The sequence below is a fragment of the Zeus faber genome (genome assembly GCF_960531495.2).
Source record: "Zeus faber genome assembly, chromosome: 4".
Taxonomy (NCBI): domain Eukaryota; kingdom Metazoa; phylum Chordata; class Actinopteri; order Zeiformes; family Zeidae; genus Zeus; species Zeus faber.
Genome location: NC_137191.1, coordinates 5,355,365 through 5,368,240, shown reverse-complemented (window position 1 = coordinate 5,368,240; position 12,876 = coordinate 5,355,365).

The window sequence follows — 12,876 nt, the reverse complement described above, 5'->3', positions numbered from 1 at the left end:
GGGCTTTATGTCTTGTTTGCTATGCTGGTTATTATTAAACACTTATCCAATATGTGTTGCTGTTTTCGGTAACTCTGGGGAGCGTTTCTCCGGCTCCTCCTGTTCACAGTCTACAGAACTGAAGCAGAGGCGCGCATTATCTAAATCCCTGATAAATGCTTTCAAATCCTTAAACACTTTCCCTGGATGCCTGTGTGTCTCCCAGAGCTTGACCCCGCGCTCCCTCTAAGTGGACCATAACTCTAATCTAGAAGTCATCTGGTCCAGCTTTAACCTATCGGCCCGGGTCGGATGCGGTTACTCTCTCACTAGCTCATATCTGCTGTGCGACTTCCCAGCTCCAATCAGCACGTTAGCACCACGGATGGATGATCTGTGAAGTGACGGGCTCTGTGGGTGACGGGAGTTGAGATGGAGAAAGGAACCGTTGGAGACAACACAAGTCCAAAAAAAAAAGATAAATAATAATAAAAAGGTAACAGGGAGTGAACTAGGTAGGTTGGAATGGCGCAACACCAAGGCAGAAAGAATGTAAATGTAATTAAATCAACTAATTTAAGGTGCTGGTGGGGCTTCCAATCTGACTATATATAACGCTCTTTGCTCACTTTCCAGTTGCTTAGCCTCCAATAGAATGTCCAAAAAAAAGACGCATTAAAGGCCACCTTGGTTTATTCTTCTGTACGTTATTTGTCTGACAACGTTAGTTCCAGTCTGTCGGCCCACAGGCAGTAGTATAATTCATTTTATTGTATCTTAATTTATTGGTTTTGAATTAAACGTCAAATGTCAAAAACCTCCACGTGCACAAAATTCATTTAAATGAAACAAAACTGAATTCAAGATCTGAACCGTTGAAGTGACGCCTCCGACAGCCGACCACAGAAGAATAAAGCTAGAAGGAGAAATAACACCTAACACCTGAAATCTTGCGCCCGCCGAAACAGAAGGGTTCCCTAACTCTTAAAGATTTTACAGCAGATTCTCTGTTGAACAACCCTCCGAAGACGTCGGAGAAGGGCCGTGCTAAAGCGCTGCAGCAGATGTGTTACAGACCTCATTTCCTCAACAGAATCCACACTTTGGAGATTTTACTACGGCGCAAATTGTTCCGTCATCTTTCATGTCCACCCGCTTTATGGCAGAGATAATGTCATCTGCGCATGGGAAACACAGTTGTTCATCGGCCCCTCCAAAGCAGAGCTGGTGATGTATTGCAGATGGGTGGGTTTTTGTCATTCGGTCTGACATTTTTTTTAAGTACAAAAAGGAAGGGTGCGGGGCGGGGGGGGGTTAAGATTACAAAGTTGTTTTTTCATCATGGAGGTGAATAGAGGCCGCCTACGCTGGCCTCTGGACCTCGGTGCATCTCGAGGCGCGTCTCTACCACATTCATCAGGAGCTTAAACATCACTAAAGGCTCTTTCACAGTCCAGCGCTTAAAAGCTTGACCGTGGCCTAAAGAGCGGGAGAAAACACTCATCTCTGCATTTATCTTTTTTCTTTTTTTTCCCCCACTCAACAGCAGGTTCGGGGGCATTGTGGCTTTGGCAGCTGGAACGTGACAAGGTTTGAATGACGGCTGTCCGGCCGTGTGAAGTGGGGTAAAAAAAAAAGGTATGAAAAGAGTGTGTTACTTTCCCATCGCGTTCACTAAACTAACATGCTACAGTGCGGCCGGTATGGAGGCCCCTCGGTGGACCCCCAAAGTCACGGGGTTCAGCACTGTACTGAAAAGTCGCAGGCTCGCTTTGAGTTGTTGTTGCGTGCAATAAAGTGGTGCTTGTGGCCCCGTGCATGTGTCTGAATATGTTGCGGTGGAACGCACGTATAGATTAGATTAGAGTAGATTAGATTCAACAAATTGTCATTGCACAGAGTACAAGTACCGAGTCAATGAAATGCATTTCTCTGCATTTTACCCATGTCACTGCTTGTGTTAATGTGCATTCACAAGTGCATTCAAACGCATTTTGTAATAAGCTGCATTTCGTAATAAGTTCCCAAATGTAATACATTTGACCTTTACTGTGTAAAGGCGATTTTTGTCCATTTATCTGATTAATTACCTGTAAAACACAATTCAAAGCGTGTGGGAATACGAACTGGTATTCCACGTCACCGCTTTAACCGCACCTGGTTCTTGTCTCCCCGTCTGGAGATATCCACAAAATAAGAAATAAATCACTGTAAGCCCCGTTTCCAGGTCATGCTGAAACTGGCTCTTTCTTTCTTTCTTTCTTTCATTTACCGTAGTTCAGTTCGGTTCAGATATTGGAGGGACAACGCGGCGGTGCAGAACGCACTCAGACACACCTGTTACCTGGGGGTGGGGGGGCCTACCCCGGGGAAGCTGCAGCCGCCGGCTCCGCCTTCTTCTCCAGGTAGCAGAGACCCAGACCGGGGCGGCTCCTTTCTCCGGGATAATTACACAATTTGATCCTCTTATTTTGCTGCTTCGCTGTTTGTCCGTTTTTGTGAGATTTTAGAAAGCGGCCCCGAAAAATGGAAAGGAAAAAAAAAAAAAACACGACTTAAGCGATTATTTTAACTGAACCTCAGAGCTGCGTGCTGCGGTGAGACCAGGTGCTCCGTCCTGGGCCGCATTTACGAAGACGGCTGTGGTGTGGGGGTGCTGTGGTTTAAGCAGTCACATCTGTCTTGGGTGTAGATAACTGTGCCCGGGATCAATGTGGCTGTACGTCTGTTGCTTGTCAGAGCAGTCAACGAGCGACACGTAAATGACCCATCCCCACACCCACACGGGGAGAGCCTCTGTCATGACACGTGTCCACCTGCTCCCGGCTTGTTACACCTTGACATTCTCGACAATGAACTGGTTGTGTTTGCAACATCTCTGCCGGTGTCTCTTTGTCGGAGGGCCCTGTGGGAGGCAGATCTGCCACAATGGCAAATTACTTCTTTCACGTCACTCGGTTTGCCGGCTATGTCCGGTTTGAAACCAAAATAATCACATATAGGATTGCAGAGGGAGAGGGAGACAGGGGTGCATGGAGAGGCGCATTGGGGCCCCCGCATTCTGCTCACCGTGTCCCCTCCCCACAGCTAATATATCGACAATCACCCATTGTTGGCTGACGGTCGCAGGAACATTTTGACATATCGCCCAACCCTACATTACATACTGTAAATGCATTTTCACCATTTTACTGTTTGAATTAATATGTACCAGATCATTTCATGCTGTGTTAAGTGTTCGTATTCAATCGCCCTCTTCCCTCCTCTCCCGCTCTTAAAGTTGTGACACCCACAGCTACACTTCCTATCAAAACTACGTAATCTCTTGGCAATCACACGCACTGTCAAGATATTCGACAGCCCTTTAGAAAAACAAATTATCCCCGAACTTATCTGCTTCCCTGCTTTGCCACCATCAAAGATCAGGTGATCAGACAGAAATTTAGAGGGAAAAATGGGAATCATGGATATTGGATAGTGACAGCGGGGGCTCATGGTATGGGTTGTTTAGCTGTGGGCTAAGTGGGTCTAACTGGAGTGAAAAGGAGGTGAAGTGTATAGAAGCCCATCGGAGAATATAGTGTGTATGCCAACAAGAGCCGCTAATCCTCAGACACGCAGACATGACAGGACTCCTAAAGCTCCGAGTCCTGAACAGGCTGACACGCCGATTGAGCCGTTTCAATTTCTGTCTTTGTCTGGGTGTATGTTTTCTCCCGGACTGACATACTGGTGGTTGGTTTTTCGGGTGTAAACACACTGTTTAAGTCTGGATCCTTTTATGATGGAATTTTGTATGAGCTGACTCAAGGAAAAATGTTTAAGGGAAAACTAGCTGAAGAATTTGGTCGTGATTGCCCTATTGGACTATTTCCAATTGGAGCTAGGCAGTTGTCTGAAGCTATTCTCTCAGTTGTGGATCAATTCAAAATATTCTGATGGCAATCAGTCATGTTGTGACAGTTTCTAAAGAATGTTTTTTTCTGCATGGCATGTGTTTCAGCATCAGGGAGTGCAGGCTACAGCCCAGAGACCTGAGTCATAATCTTAAAAATCTTTATAATTAACTCATCTTAAGTAATCTTGAAAATACATGAAAAAGAAAGTGACAGAAAAAGTGAAAACCTTTCAGGTGTTTTTTTAAACTATCTAATCTCTTAGTTGAGTTTAGCACAAGTACTCCTGGCAGCAGACGCTGTACATGGAAAAAAACAGCACATTATGTATTAATGAGAATTTATCCGTCATTGCAGCTACTGCTTAAACATGAACTTTGCGGAGCGCTGTCTCTTAAGTGCCTCACGCTGAGCGACTGCACTGGTGAACCAAGAGGAAACCTCGCTGACCATAAATTTGGATTTTGTTATGTTGGAACTGTCTCCAGTGCAGCTGGTGAGCGAGCTCCGTATTCCCAATGCGGTATTTTGAAGACTAACCAGCTGTTACAGCAAGGTGAAAAATCTATTGTTATGCCCTGGCCATGGTCACATTTATCTAAAAGATCAATAAATGTTTTTGGCTGTCAAGATAAATATATGTATATAAAACAGTGTGACTTTCCGGAAAAAAATGACACAACTGATAGCTTTAAATGAGTCTACATTCCAAGAGAAGGAGTGGGTGGAGAGAGATGGAGAGAAAGATGGAGAGAGCGAGGGAGAGAGACAGAGAGAGGTGGGGAGAGAGCGAGAGCGATAGAAAGTACTGTAGCCGAGTGGAAGAAAAGAACTGCACATCAAGAAACAGGCTCATGGTGGTGGGATGAGAGAAGAAGTGACAGAGGAGAGACGGACGCTGAGGGGATTGCACCAGGCTGTAAGCAGAGCTCTGTTCAGGGGTGACGGAGAGGTTGTAAACGGTTTAAAAAAAAAAAACAACAACAACAACAACAGGGAAAACAGGGACAGGTCTGGAGAAAGAGACACTCAAATCAACACCGGTCCACATTCCACAGCAAATTCACTCCGGGACGCAGCCGTGTGTTTTTTCAATTTCGTTTTTATCTTCTTTGTGATTTATTATATTGAGCAGTTCTATGCAATATTTTTCATTTGTTTGTATATCAGTATCTTGATTGAGATGTATTTAATGTCTGTCTCATGACTCAGGCAACTGTCTCAAGGCAAATGTTGTACTATTGTCTGGCCACACCATGACGTGCGTTGACACAGTGATGTGTTGATCTTGGAAATAGAAAGAGGTGTCGATCCTATTCAAGGACGCATGATGAAAAACATTTGTTTCATTGAAGTACTTCAGTGTTACATTGAACTGCAGTCAGAATTAAGTTTTGGGTGATGAAGATTTTCATGCATGAAAACACACTTTGTTTATTGAACTGAACTGTGTGTGTGTGTGTGTGTGTGTGTGTGTGTGTGTGTGTGTGTGTGTGTGTGTGTGTTGTCCTGCCCCTTTATTGCCCTCCCCATCAGCAAGACAGGTCCAGAGAAATGACCCAAGACGTAATGGGAACCAGAACACTAACACGTCATCATGAGCTAATCACACACACACACACACACACACACACACACACACACACACACACACACTGAAGACAACTGCACCATTCCTCTGTCACCAAATTACTTTCTCTTTCTTCTCATCAGAGGAGTGTTACGGTCTTCTTTCCCCAACTGGTCTGAATTTCAATCCTTTCAGCGAAACTTCCCTATGGCTCATTTGTCTTTTTCTGTATTTCACACTCATTCTTTCAAGGACACACACACACACACACACACACACACACACACACACACACACACACACACACACACACACACACACACACACACACACACACACACACACACACACACACACACACACACACACACACACAGAACCCAAGTCATTCATCAGTAGCTAATCTCTGTCGTCTGGATGTAGGTGTTAAGCAGCCACGTGTGCATAATGAGAAATAGCTCCTGGCTAAATGGAAAAAAGAAGACACACTGTGTGTGTGTGTGTGTGTGTGTGTGTGTGTGTGTGTGTGTGTGTGTGTTACTATGTCTTACTAACATAAACATTTTGGCCCCAAAAAGGCCGTTAGAGTCGACTTATGAATCATAAAGCTTGTTAAACAGGAGTGTAAATAAACAGCGCTCAGATCCCTCTCGGGCCCTCCGGAGCCTCCATAACTCAGTCCGGGCTCCGCTTGGCCCCATCCATCTGTGCAACAGGTCCAGTCGCTCTGGGCATCCAGACCAACCTGCGGGGCCCGGGCGGAGACGGAGCCAGCGAGAGATAAAAATGGAACATGAAATGTCAGCTGGCGCAGCGTAAACTCATTAAGCAGCTCGTTGGCGCTTGACCTTCTGCACCGGCATGGGGAAGACGCTCCCAAAGCGCTTTCGGATGCTGCTCTTGAGGGGTGATTTCTTTTACAGGGCCCGTCGTCAGGAAGGAGTCAGAGGGTTTACGACGCATGGATGATGTGCTCATGCCAGAGGGCAGCGAGACTGCACGTGTTGGTGTGTCTGTTTGTGTTTAACATGTAAGATTGTGTTTGTGAGAAGGAAATTTGCCAAGAAATTAAAAAAAAAAAAAAAAGGTTCTTTGTGTTTTTATGTCAAACGAGCGGGATTCAGCGGAGCTCAATAAAAGTGGCGGTAAAAGCCGCGATGCCCAGACCACTTGCAGTGCTGGGTGCTCGATTACTCAGTAAGATTTTCAGCACGCAATAAAAAGACGAGAGCTTCCTGTAGTGCCTGCTTACTTACAGATACATGGATGCAGGATTTTCACACAAGTAGTGTGAAAGGCCGCACTCGGCTCCAATCCCAGACACACACAAAGTACGTGCGCAGACAAACGAGCACGAGCCACAAGCTTACGCAAACATCAGCTCCAAATGTGGAGAGACAAACGCTATCCATCAAAGGTACACTGTCCATTCAATGCCCTGACAACAACAAGAGCATACCGTTTCATAAGCCTCTGAAAATACAGCCATCCAAAGATATACAACAATGTGCCAGAGAGAGAGGGAGAGACAGAGAGAGAGAGCGAGAGAGAGAGAGACAGAGAGAGAGACAGAAAGAGACAGAGACAGAGAGAGAGAGAGACAGAAAGAGAGAGAGAGAGAGAGATAGACAGCTGTGGCTAGAAGAAAGCTAGATAGACTGAGAAACGTCCCCAGTCCGCTGCTGCTTTCTGCATATAATTGCGAATAAGGATTAAAGTGTTTTATGTCATAATGTCACAGATGGAAAAAACCTTTTACATTTTGTGCTTGAATATTTTAAGTTTTACAATTTTCCAAAATGATCCATGATCCATTCAATTTGAATTAGAGTGTTTTGAATGTTACGCTGTGGCTCTTGCGTAGTGTGCTGGACCACACATGAATAGGAGCAGCACTGTTCAGGTGAGGAACAGTGTTTTTCTCTCACGACAGCCCTGCAGGCGGGAACAACAATAATCATTTTCAAACGTACCACCCGGCAGGAGAGTTACCAAGATGGCCCCCAACAAACTGACGTCTTTTCAAGTGACGCTGGCGTGTGTGCGTGTGCGTGTGCGTGTGTGTGTGTGTGTGTTCTCCTTCTGGTCTGGCTGTCTGTGCTTGTATTACTGTCTTCAGATGCGTGCGTTTCTGTTTGTGTGCGCGTGGCTAAGCATCAAGGACGCATGTGCGCAGGCGTGCATGTGCTGAGACAAAAGTCGACTGCAAACGGGCGCTAATACAACAGAGGCTCATTGATCGTTGAACCACATTTATCACAGCCGATACTGACGCTGACACAGGCTTTAGTTTGACAGTGATAAACTGTAAGAGGGATGTAGGTCCAGGTTGATTCGTGGTCCATTATAATGCTATTAAGACGGGTGCTGTGAGCCCATTATTGGTCTGCTTTACCAAAGAAAAAAGTATTTTGGTGTACTTTTAGGACTAGACATTTTCAATCTCCCCTGGCTCTCCTTTCATAGGTATACTCTAAATATTTCTACCTCTCTGCTAAGTGTTCTCAGTTTGAAACTTTTTGGCTTTTTGCCTTAATCCTGCATCATTGTTCCAGGGTCACAGGAATATTGAATTTTCATTTATTGTTATTGTTGGAGCCCGGTGGCTCAGACCCATGCACTCCGTACAGTTCACACTACGAAACGTTCCGTCTCGTGAATCTTGAAGTCGTTGTGGTTTCACACTACATGACTCAACGTGACCGAGGGTCACACGTTACAAGATCTTTCCCCAGGAGGAATCCCAGATGAGTCGGTTGGCTCGCCAAACTACGTTTTGTTATGAAAACACACGCAGGTGACACGGGAAATGATGCGACGCCATGCCCCACGCATGGTGGAACAGGATGATTTATTTTTTATTCGATATTCGATATGAAATCAGAATTTAAATCAGAAATATATTACAAACCTAGAGAAGAAAAGTATAATAGGTTTGTTGTGTGTTTCTGGCTGCTGCTCCGTGCTTGTTGCGTCACTCCCGAGTCGATCCCGACACGACCAGATAATAAACCTGCTCCATATCTGGCCGGCATCGGTGAGCCATGGGCGAGTGATTGGCGAGCAGTGGGATCGCCGTTGTGAGCAGTTCACACCACCCGCTCGTCACTTACGGGAGCGCCCTGTGATTTGCCTCCGATCTGGGGCTTTTCTTGGTAATCTCCACAAAATCTCTCCGGGAGTGGAAAAAACGAAAACAGATAAACTGGCTACAATAACTCTGTTAGTTCATTGTTATCCACCTCTCTTATAATCACTAAATCACTTACTACACTGCGATCATTTAGATTATGGACCGCGTCAAAGCCAAACACACACAACCATAGAATGCTCAAATGTTGGTCTTATTTGGAAGGAAATGGACATTCGCAGAGTCAGTAACCTGGGGATAACCGTCACGTCAGAAAGCTCCATCATCTTTAGGACCCCGAAAAAAACAAAACTAAAACAACTTAAAGAGTTTGACGGCCACAAACGCAAACACTCTCAGCCGGCCGTGTAATCCAGCCAGCTATTTCCCATTGTCTGTCCATCTCCCTAAGTGGTCCTTAGAGTGCTACCGGCTCCTAGTTTTACCTCTACCGCGCCCTCCCTTTGTTCCGCTCCTGCACGGTTGACATGGGAACCTGGTGAACCCTGCGGCAATTGTCTTACACGCTTAAATGCCTCCTGGCTGCGGGCAGAGCTGAGTGGTGATAATGTCTCCCAGGTCCTGCTCCGTCACACACTTCCCATACAGGCGGCGTTGCACGGGCAAACATTTGAACTCAACCGCTCGCACACAGACCCGGACCGCGCCCGCACGCGCTCCAGCGATGTGCTGATGCCGGAGAATGTCGCTCGAGAGGGGGAGGGGTCCTTGTCGACACGCACGCTCCGAGTGTTGACGAGCGGACGTCGGAACTTGTCAGCATCGTTCTCTCTCCGGCACGTTTTTTCTCGGTCACACCGGGAGCGAACGCACGCCCCCCAAAAACAGCTCATCCGACCAGTGAGGTTTCCATCCACCTGTTCTTAACACTGATTTAAAATGTGTGTCAAGAAAGGGTGAATGAAAACGCCTGAAATAAAATTAAAAAATGACAACGATAGAAAAAAGCTCAAACAATCAATGTCGAAAGATATTGTATATCGATTTTTATGCTTGGCTGAGATGAAAAATGATGTAATTGTTATGTTAAATATGTTAATATATTAAAGAAAATATTAAATTGATTTTTAAATGAAATGATGATGTAGCGCCTACTCATGTTCGCATACAGTACTGTATGCACAATGGACGTCACTGTGCAAGTGCCTCAGACTTTGAATTACACCTACAGTAGGAAGAACTGTATCAGCAGAGCTGGAATTCTCCATTTTCTCTTCTGTATAAGTGTTGATGGCACATTTGTTGATCCTTATCGCACCATGCTTAAAGGAAAACTCCAGTATTTTCTTTACCTAAAGCTTATTTGTCTATCATTTAAAATTGTTTCATTGAGACGAGAGAGTCAGAGTATTTCAAATTGATCTGGAATTGAGAAAAGAGCTTCAGGCGACTGCTTGGATATTTTCAGCGTGTGCACATGACACTGATATCAAGAGGTGACCCAGGCAAACGTCTGAAGTTTTAATCATCATTATACGGTATATTCTATATATTGAGAAAAAATACAGACAGCGACGCCTCCATGTTCTGGTCCGTACTTAAGAAAAAGTTCTGTTGCTGCGCCCTAAACAAGCTGGGTGTGAAAGCACCCTATTAACTTAAAAACGTAGCTATGCATGTGTGTAATGGGATGTTACCCCCACCTGGCCCTCTTTTCCCTCCTTCGTCGTCTGTCAGCCCCTCAGCTGGAGGTGTTGCATGCCTTCAGGTTTGAGTCCACCTTTGCAGGGGGACATGCAGCACCACGGGGAGGCCGGGATGCACTTCAGCCCCCACCCCCAGGACCACCTCCGCAAACATATATATACACACATAAACCAACCCTGCACTTCAGCACCCTCCGCTCGCCCCTCCTCCTCGCACCCCTGTAACCTCCCGGCCTTCATCACGGTGACTTGAGCTTTCAACAGATGGCCAATCCCAAAATCCCACATGGGGAGCGTTGACTCAGTCCAGGCTGGGAAAACAAACCAGGTGTCTCCCACACCGACCCGCCTCTTCAGGACTGAATCAGTCGCGTGGGACGTGTAAAAACAGTTCAGTGCTAAGGGGGGCGGGCATGAATATATTCCATATACTATATACTATATACATATAGTATATTCCATATACTATATACTGTGCAGCCTATTTTTCCCTCCAGGGTTAGTCAGAATATTTACTTAATCAAGCAATAAGTACATGATTTACGAAGTGAATTTGTCAGAGGAGTAAATCTGGGCCGATTTATCTTCAACAATAGTGAAAATGAAAACATTCAGTTTTAAATGAGATCATAGTCAAATCGAGGAGCACCGGGGAAGGAATGTTGATATCCCCCTCTGATCCCCTCAAACCGATGATAAAATATAGATAATGAAAACATGTAGACGAGAGATACAGGAGACGTGGCCGGGTGCCATGTCTCCTGTATCTTTCAACTCCTTCCCATCGATCAAATGCAGGACTGATAACCATCCACATTTTGGAAAGACATTTCTTTCATCATCTTTAACTTCGGTTTTTCAGGCTTAACTGGGCTACTGTGCTATCCAGCACAGCAACCATCAGAATAAGTGATTCCAAAGGGTCTCACTGTGTTCACGTTATGTCGATGGTCTCACTGTGTCCTGGTGAGGCCAATTCCAACACTAAAATGAACTAAAAGTTTACATTTTACCAAAAAAGACATGTGATGTAACTTCAACTAAAAATATTATCTGAATCTACCAAGGTAGCCATATTCCTCTTTGCAGGAATCCCTTTCCATCAATAGACTTATGATAGCTGAGATATAAATGCATCACAGTTCAGATGGCTTCTTACTGGAGCTGGTTTTTAACCTATCCCAGGGCTGAGAAGCCGGGATGTTCCACAAGCTTTGCCAAGGCGATGGGAACGTTGTACCAACAGGCGGAGGTCAAGTCATTTCTGGCTATTCTGGTCCGTTTAATCAGATCAGAGATAGTACTGGACTCTGGGGATTAACAATTATAAATTCATGCAAGCATGCAACGGAAACTTGATTTCTTTGAGGATCTGTTTTTCAAAGACAGCAAATGGGGAAAAAAAACAGGGACATGTCCTGTTGTCCATCTTGACATGAAGTATTATCGTGGAGAGTTCTGCAGCAGTGGTGGAAAGCTTAAGTACATTTTTTTTCCGAGTGTCTTGTGTGTACATACACAAGTGTACTTACATAAGTATATTCAGCATATATATATATATATATACACACACATACACACACCGAAGTATATTCAGTTTGAGACTTTCAATTTCAATCCACTACATTTCAAAGCAAATATCTATACTTTTTTATTATATTTCTACCACAGTCGCAATACTTTTGTTCTTAAAAACATCAGAATTTATATTTGTATATATCTGTAAATGACTATGACACCATCGATACTATTTTCCTCTCTACGCGCAGAAAAAAGGCACAGTGGCACTTTACGCTGTATGACAGGCTCTGTTATATCAGGGCACTGGATATGACACGTTCTTTTAATACTTGAAGTACATTTAAAAGCAAGTACTTATATACTGCTACTTAAGTAGTGTCAAGTGTTAAGTAACCTCAAGGTGGTACTTTCAGTGGAACGGTCGAGGGGGTGAATGCATATTGATTGTGGCCGTCCAATCTGCCGGGGTCACTTTTACTGTGACGGTGGTACAGTGGTTCTGTGTCAGGGTATTTGCTCCTTTACTAAAAGAACACTATTTGAATTTTTTTTGTGCCTTAAAATAACAGCTTCTGGATCATTTTTACGGTACGCTGACTTGTAGAATGGCACCTCTTTCATTCACACCCACCCCCCCGAACGCCCGGATGTAACTTTGGTGTTCGGGTACGAAAGCGCGGGAGAAGTAGTGGCAGTGGCGTTATGCTTTACGGCACAACGTCACTACCTTTTGTTTGGCTCCGGTAATGACCTTTTTTTTTGGCTGGTAAAATTTACATTAAAACAAAAACAATCAAGCACCCGCATGTCAGCCAGTGCGCGCCGGCCCTCACATTCATTGCGCCACGGGGTTTGTTTCACCCTCTGACCCGCACGTGCGACCGATCTGCCAGGCCGAGCACATCCGGTAACTACACCGGTAGCAGGGGGCTGATCCCCAGGCTCTCTCTCCCTCTCTCCAGGCCAACTTCATTTGATCTTTGTGAGGAAATTCATTGCCCATAGCTCGCTGCCACAACACATCAGAAAACAGGATTTGATTTTAGCCATACAACTGTTTTTTTTTTTTACAGTGGGCCCTGATGTAACACATCTTCGAGCAATTAAATCATT